Genomic DNA, 9,109 nt, shown 5'->3' on the forward strand with positions numbered 1-9,109 from the left:
CCTTTTCCTTTTCCTTCATTTGTACCGTCAACTTTAAGCACGTATACGTACGCGTATCGTCATTGTATAATAATTCATTTCTGCATATGTCACGCGTAGACGCGTTCAATCGGTAATATGTATCTGCATACGTTGTTTCGGTTGGTTTCTGGCTCGGGGATAGAAACATACGAAAACGGATTGCTCGTTCCATTCGTCGGGTAACGTTTAATTTTCTGCTACAACTCGGGCGACGATACGTAACGAGAAATGTATAATAAGTATTAATAAAATTCGCTTCGGTAACATAAAATTTCACTAATTGGACTTTCGACAGACAATTTTCAACGGGAAATCTGTATTTTCAACGACCTTTCGAAGTATCGATTATATCGAACTATTATAAGTACATAGTTGTAGAACGAAACGGTAAACTCGAGAAATTGCTGGTTTCCCGTTTCTCTTGCTATCCACGATTACCCTCGGTGTTACTGTCGGATAGTAGAATAGAAATGCGCACGTGGGGCGTAGGTATAATATTTCTTTCGTCGATGTTAATTCGTATCCTCGTCTCTTGTGGTTGTTGGCAAAAATACTCGTGGCACCTTTACGTGGTAACGTATCGTCGAATCCAATAAAATATACCGCAAACGACGAGGATCGTCGCAACTTCGGCCGAACGAGTTTCGATGAATCTTTGTATATCTTCTTTGAGATCGTTAATCCTCTCGATGGTGTCGTCGATGAAACAATCTCCCGGATGAACATCGGGCATATTTTATCGGAAAACTACGCAACAAGGTGGAGTGATTATTGGTGAATATTCGGATGCAACGAACACAGATGAGGTACAGGTACCTATTCTATGTACATATCTGCACTGCACATATACGTATATACGTACATGATAGTACTCGCTCGCCTACTACGTACCTACTACGTAGGCAGAGATTTTTCCGTCTTGCGAGTACGTTGCTTACATTTCATAACGATTTAATATGCTCGTGCATATTAGATTGTCGCGGTTGCTCGTCGACCAAACGAATCGTACGGAACGATAACCTCGTTCAAAATTTTAATAGGCAAACGCGCGCGTTGCTGATCTACCATCGACGACAACAACATTATTTATCGTAGAAAGTTGAATAATCGAAAACGGCCAAACTGTCGAAAATAATCTCGATTGATTCTCGATCGTTGTCGTCGCAATTTTCAACTAACCTGACAGGGGTTTGTTTGGTTAACGTGACATGAACGGGACAGAGATCGTGGATGAAATTATACGTGCGAACAGACAGGTGGATCGGACAGAGGCGAACCATGCAGGAAAAGTGTTGAAGAGAAACGACGTGTTGAATTATTTCAAGAAACTCGAGAGAGCGTTTCGACAAGATGCCAACAACGAGGATCAAGAAGAGAATACGAGAAACTATATTACCGACATTACCGATTCCGATTGCGAGAGATTCGCAGGTTCGTCATCCTCGTCGTCATCCTCGTCGTCATCCTCGTCGTGGTTAAAAAACGGAAAAGTAAATAGAATTAAAGTGAACAGGGCACCGAAACTATCGTACAAAATTTCAAACGTTCCCCCAAGGTGAATTCATTCGGACACGATTGCGTCACCACCGATCATCAGGAGGTTTCGAAAACTTTCAGGAAGAATCGCGAGTTCCGGTATATCGAACCATGCCGAAAATTGTCTGGACATCCTGGAGAAACTACCTGCAGATACATCACCGATGTATCGAGAAATAGCCGAGAAGCAGCAACAGAGTTTCGAACGAACAAGGTCGTCGGTTGTCGAGGTTGGTTGTTCACGAAAGGAATAGACGCTGATCGATCAAGAAAGGAAGAAAAAAGCTCGTCCTCGAAATCTCACCTGACCGAATTCGTCGCCGCTACTCGACGAATCGTAATCGGTCGAAATAATGGTCGCGTTCGGTATTGTTGCCGTTGCAACAACGACCACGTGTTGTGTCTCAGTCCTCGGACGTCGTCGCCAACGCCGGTGGTGGTTCAGATGGCAGCCTCGAGGAGCGAATCGATCAATTCGAAAAACATGAGCGTAAAAGATGAATCAAACGACAACAACAACGATAAAGTTAATTTGCAGAAATTATTTGTATATCCTCCACGCGGCCGCAAAGGACCACCGCTCGCGCTTTATAAGAATTGTTCGAATATTAGCTGTTCTGTGAAAGGGAATCCGCGGACTGGATTTTCTTATAACATCACGTATGTCCAGAAATTTACTAGTCCGACTTGGTGTCCTAATCAGATCCGATCACGACGATGACCGTATGCTGTACAGCTCGAGGCGGAGAAGGGAATAAACACGTGTTAAGTCTTGTGCGAATGCGGAAAAGCTTATTTTCCTTTTTTCAATCAAAATCCCGTATCGCGTAGGGGATGCTGCAAAGTAGCAGGATAGGATAGGGTAGACGTATACGCTTTAGAAAGAATCGTACCTACGTCCAAGCGTAGGCAATGTATAATAGCTACATAGATGACGATGCACCACCAATCGTCGGTCCTCGCAACAACGATCGTTGTGTTTGCTTCCGAATGTTTCTGTTTCACCGCGGAAAACTGGCCGAAACGAGACTCCGTCGTAGGGTTAGCAACGTCGTCGTAAGAAAATGGACTCTGGTAATGGAAATGGTAACCAAGCTAATCGAGTAAACGAGAAATTGCGCGGTAAATTGCAAAGTCGTCCGCGTGGAGCGTCGTCGAGGTTGATTGCTGCTTCGGTGTTTGTTAAATCGTGTCTCGGTGTAGCATCTAGTGACCGAGTACACGATTACTTTGCCACCTTCCTTCTCCGAGGCTCGAACGATTACCAGAGTAATTACTTGGAACGAGCTTCGAAGTTTGCATCCGTGGTTCCTAGCTTTTTAACGTTTCCACGCGTGATTACGCTCCTCTCGGTACTTTTACTAACTCCGTCTGGTACAGGTTCTACAAAGTTCAGCTAACTAATAACGTGGATAAGCCATTGAACGTTGCGCTTTTATACGTCTCCTCGCGACGTACGTGCATGCTTCATGCATACATACCTACATAGCTACATATGCATGTACATATATGTATATATATATATGTATACAGGTACGCGCATAGCTCTTCAATTTAGAAGCTTTTAAATAACAACCACGACTACCATACCTGTACAAGGACACGCATACACAAGTTTTTACCACAATTTTCCGTAAAGACGTTAGCTCGTCGATAAAACTGTCGATAGATATCGCGCGTTGAAACACGATCGATACGAATTTCATCGAGTTTAATCGTGTTTAATGGACGTATAAAACGTTTCGAAAAGCCCTTGAAAGTCGTGATCTTTGAACCGCTAGCATTTTTCGTTTCTCGGATTTTTCGTATCTACATACATACATACATACATACATACATACATACATACATACATACATACATATATACAAAGAAGAACAAGGAATAATCAAATAGGATTGCTTTGCGTGGAAATCAGGATCCCTTGTTAATTGGTATTCGGTATTCGGTATTCGGTGTTCGGTTTTCGGGATTTCTGTGCCACTGACGTATCGTGTATCATACCGTATCCTACGGTATCAGAGGACACCGTGATCTGTAATTTCAAAGCACGATACTATCGCGTTGAAAATTAGATGTATTTCCGAGAAGCGATGATAATCGATATATGATATATCCCACCTCGAAACGGATGATTCGAACCTACACATTTTACGTGTATGTAATACATACCTATATGAATATATATGTATACATATTCTTAGAAATGATTGTCAAACGAAATCATTATCCTCGTAGATACTAGATGGTAGCGATCGTCGTTGTCGGTAAGCTCTCGTACGTCACGGATAGTTCTCGACGAGTAAGGTGACGGCTAAACGAGGTAAACCTCGATAAATGATACGAGAAGAGACTACGCTCACATTTTCGTCGAACCGCTGTATAATTCTACGGCAGACGTTACAATGTCGAGTAGTTTATAATGATTGCTCTGGACACTCCCCATGGTCAACTCAAAGGGGGTTGTGTAACCTTCAATTGTTGGCACGTGTATATGTATGTATGTATACCAGTATCCTTGGTCTTCTTGGTGATTCCAGAAAGGAGGCCGATTTACGATTCGTTCTCGGTATGATTTGTCGAGATGATAAAACGGCAGATTACAAAAGTCTGGTGTAAGCGCTATTACGAATTATTTCTATCTTCGTACCTTTAAAACTTTACAGTGCTCGTAATGTCGCGTAACGGTTGCGTTGTATCAGGTATTGTGTCGTGTTGTGTTGTGTAAATTTATTTGTCGGCGTACAGCAAACGTTGATCCCGTAAAACAAACAGAAGTTTAACATTATATCTGGTGTCCGAGAGTCGGGCAAGCTGCAATAATGGTCGATGAGACGACGACGTGCCGAACAGCTCACGGTGGCGCGACACGACCTTTTCTTCCACTCTTTGCTCGCAATCTTCCAACGCGACGGTCAAGTGTGCGCGTGTGTACACGAGTGTGTCTGACATTGTTTTCTTTCTCACCCCTCCGGATACAACTCGCTTTTTTTATTCAACGTCGACTCAACATGCCTACTCGACACGTTTGCTGGAAAACAATGTCTTCTTCGCAACTGTGAAATTCAGGGGACGTATAATAGCGACGTTCCGTTCCAGAAAGGATTCATGGAATTCAGGGGACTCGTCGTGGTCTCTCGACGAGGCACTGAGCAGCGACCGAGTATGAAAAAATTCGCACAACCGATGTTCCATTTGCGATCACCGTGTACTTACGGTAACAAAAAGGATAGTTTAAAGGTGGGACGCGTAGTTGTTGGCGAAAGTGTAAATTGTTGGGAAAAAGAAACATAACTACATGGAATCCACGTTCCAATACATAAGTGCGCTTTGTATGGTACCAACATTAAATAGGTGTTTACTTGGTTACCGTCACGATTTTCAAAATAATACCTGACCTCCGGGAACACGCACACTTGCTTTCTTTTCGGATACCTAACGCTTGTTTCGATCGAGTTTCGGATCTCAACCCGATTAGGCGAAAAAAATGAAATTGAATTCGTATCGACATCCTACCTGGAAACATTACAACGCGATGCGTCGGATATGACATGGATAAATGGAGCAACAGCCGAAGGCTGAATCCACCGCCACGACATTTGACACACACACACACACACACACACACACACACACGTTTCGCGAGAAGAATAAATTCACTGTGTAGGTATACATATTGTAGATATGTAACCGACAAGATTTCCTTATCGTCGCACAAGATGAAACCACACGATTCCTATCTAAATACGTGTGTCTCTGATCGAACGAGCATCGCTCCTCGAATAATTTTATATGATCTGCACGCATTCCGTCCGCATGCGCGTGTAAAAGTAACTTACTATACTTACGTACCTATTGTACATATGTATCATACAATAGATATGCATACATTCTACTGAAAACAGACAATTACTCACGGAAAACTAACCTATTTCTTCCGAAAGGTGAATTCGAATGTTGCGCAGCACGTAATCGAATCAGCTTCTTTACCGTGTAAAACGAGTATTGTAGTTGAAAATTGCGACGTAATCGTGTTCAATGGGCGGTTCTCTCTCTCTCTCCCTCTACAAAAAGGTCGTTCAAGACGATCGTTAATTTTTCAAAGCCGCAAGCAGAGCAGGCAGAGCCGCACAATTTCGATTTCGCTCGCAGAAGGAACTGGATTTCACGGTTAAAAGGGTTTGTCCGCGCGTCATCTGGATAATATTAACTAGACATGGAAATGAGATATTTGTTTCTTTTTTTTTTTCATCTGTCAACGGAAAATAGCGAGGGATCACAGAAAAGACTCTGATTTGTACTCAGATTATGTATTAATCTTTTAAATCTGTTTCGGAAGAACATCCAAGTACCTACGTACATACCAGTATACTCGTTAATCGAAAGGTCTAGGTAAGTTTCCGACTCCCTTCGGTGATAGGAATCGATCTACTTACATAGAAACGACAGAGGCCCGATGGAGAAGTAAGTACTTAAAGGAATCCCTCCGGGACAGGACTTATAAAGTAGAAACAACGGACTCGAGGAAGCGTACAAAAATGTTAAATGTATTAGGTATACATATACCTATGTACGTATCTGGATATTCGCGTGGAAAGATTTTCGGAACGCAACCAATGCTTTTTCAATCGAGTTGAAATGGATCTTTATATTTCAGTAAAACACTATTATCTACGTTACGGGTATGTACATACTATATGTATTGTATGCATATTGTATATCGTATCTTCGCGCCGCCCTTGTGGCTCGAAGAGGGTACGCAACACGAGCGAAATCGACCATTTCTTCTCCATTCGTTGCATTCAATCAAAGACATTTCATCAGAAAGGATTATACGCATTCATCGCGAAGATATCCGACGATGGATTTCCTTGCTTCCCAAGAGTAATTTTATTTCGTGGTATTTCGAATCGGCTATAACTTATCAATCCTTTTGTCGTTTATCGTTTATCGTTTATCGTTTATCGTTTATCGTTAGTTCGACGCAATGTTTTTTCCCCGCCATCTACGAGTCCATCGAATTCTCTCGATTGTCGTGTCTTCCGTTCTTCGTTCAGCCTTTGAGATGAATTTAATTATAATATCATCGATCGAAAGAAAGCATTGAAATATTTGCGTCTAATGAAATGTCCCCGCGTGGGGTAAGCTCGTTCGATTCGCAAACACTAACGGAGACATATCCTCCAATTACAAAAGGATTAGTCGAATAGTTCTTTGCTTATCTAAACCACGAATCGGGAAACGTTGGAAATCGTATGCCTTCGAGAATGGCCGATCGGCGATTTGCTCTGTTATTTTTATCATTTTCTCTTCTCCACGTCCGTAATACCGCGCGCAACAGAGGTGAATGAAAATATTTTCTTCCGCCTTGACTACTTTCTCGAATATGAATTGAAAAAGTGTATTATATTGTACATTCAAACTAATTTGTAATCTTCCAAGTGTATTATATGTACATTCTAACCTTGAAGCATTAGCGAATACATAGTACCTTCTCACGAGTAAACTTGGTTTCCGCTAGGGAGGGGAAAAAGTGAAGAAGAGACTCGGCCGGCGCGGCGTTTCGGTATCGAAAACGTGCAAGTCAGTGGTATAACCTAACGTATATCGGACAGACCCGCGCGATAAAATGCAAATACACTACTACCGAACAATTCGACACTCGTATAGGTGATGCCGACGATCGAGTCGGACAGGGGGAGCTATTTTCTCTCGATAAACATGCAAAACAGACGTTTCATGTTTCATTCCGTCCCGGATTGGTTGTTGGTTATCAATTTGTACCCAGTCTATTCGAACAATCGGCATTTTCCGCGTGTTTCGTAATTCTGTCGCGTTCATTGTGCTCGGAACAATAAAGCGGGCAAAAGTTTTAATGAGATCTTGATCTTGAAGACGGGTATGCGATTAGTATCTATGTACCTACCATCAATTTCCACGATATAACCGGCACATTTTCCTCAACTCGAACAAATCATAGCCGCCCGCGCACACTTTCGTAGTGATTATTTGTCTCGAACAAGAGAAATTTGATAATGTAAACGCGTTTGCGATCGTCGAGTCGAATCTCACGGTCGCTCTCTCATCAATTCCGTAAGCTCGCTAGGCACGTACAACAACGGTGGACCAACAAAACCGAGCGATTCCAAGATGTGGTACGTTCAATTATCCAAGGGAATAGACAATTCGAGAGGAAAGTTTGCATTCCCTAAGGTAATCGGATGAATTTTGTGCTTGCTAGTGAATTAAATCGCGTCGCATTATACCACGAGATCACGAGACCACCAGACCACCAGACCTTCTCTGAAACGGACGCGAAATAATATTAACTACATATGTATTGTACATAGTTGGCCAAAACACGTTTTACGTGTTTCGCGGGCCGTAAAACTTTGTCCGCCATCTTTGCGCTCTTCTCGTCGAATGCTAAACCAAAACCCCATAGTGGAGCAACGCTATTTCGTTAGAACGGTATTAACGACGACACTGGCATTTTACTCGACAATTCACATCACCAGTCGTTTTTCACATGCAACTCTGTACCTGCTGCGAATCGTTTTTAATCGTAAAATCGTAAAATCGTAAAATCGTACGATTACTCCGATGGATCGAGCACGATTCAAATACACGATTCGCGTTAAAATATTTCTCGAATTGTTTCCCAGCGAAGAATTCCATGCATACCTACGCTATATCTGTCAATATACATATTATGTATGTCGTGACAAACATGCGTACTATATGAAACGCGATGCGATATGTACACCTATTATGTCGATGGAACTTTGTCTTTTGTGAAAGATGCATAGGATGCTTGGCAACACCTACGTCCACAGCACAAATAAACGACGTTGTTGCAGTTTGCGTTTCAGGAGAAAAGTACTTGTACCTACTTACGGTGACTGGTCAGAACTTTTTCAATTACATAGAACGATACTTGAACGTTGCTCGAGTTTCCGAATGTGGGGATTACGAAGACTAGTATTTTTGAAAAAGTTCAACCCGTCGACGATTCCCGAACACAAACACCGCGTCTGTAGTTTCTTTTCATTTTCTTTCTGCCCGACTCGTTGATAGTAAGAAATCGTTAACGAGTTAACCGGTCAAGAAGCGTGTATTATGTACATGGAAATCGACTATTTCTCGCGTACCATTAGACATTTTCGCGTTATACACACGCAATATGTACATAGCATCGTTCAGAAAAATGCTATGTAGACATCGTTGTGACTTTTCGATTCCAGATTATATTAAAAAGAAAGGTAAGGAAACGCGACGAAGAGAAAGGAAAAAAGGGGACTGCACGGATTTCCTACCTTTGTCAGGTAGACGGTTACGAAACGTATCTTTGAAGCAGGCAGAGATGTCGTTTGCTCGAACACGTCCTGTCGGTTCACAGAACAGAGGGTAGTTTTTAAACCTTGGGATAAGACCTCCTCGACGTGACGGACAACGATGAACTGGCGCTCCGCGTGCTTCACCTTATACATAGGCCGGCGTAGTGACGTCACAGATCACTGGGACCAATGAGAGAGCAGAACCTGCACCACCG

Source organism: Dufourea novaeangliae, unplaced genomic scaffold (genome assembly GCF_001272555.1).
Source record: "Dufourea novaeangliae isolate 0120121106 unplaced genomic scaffold, ASM127255v1 scaffold196, whole genome shotgun sequence".
Taxonomy (NCBI): domain Eukaryota; kingdom Metazoa; phylum Arthropoda; class Insecta; order Hymenoptera; family Halictidae; genus Dufourea; species Dufourea novaeangliae.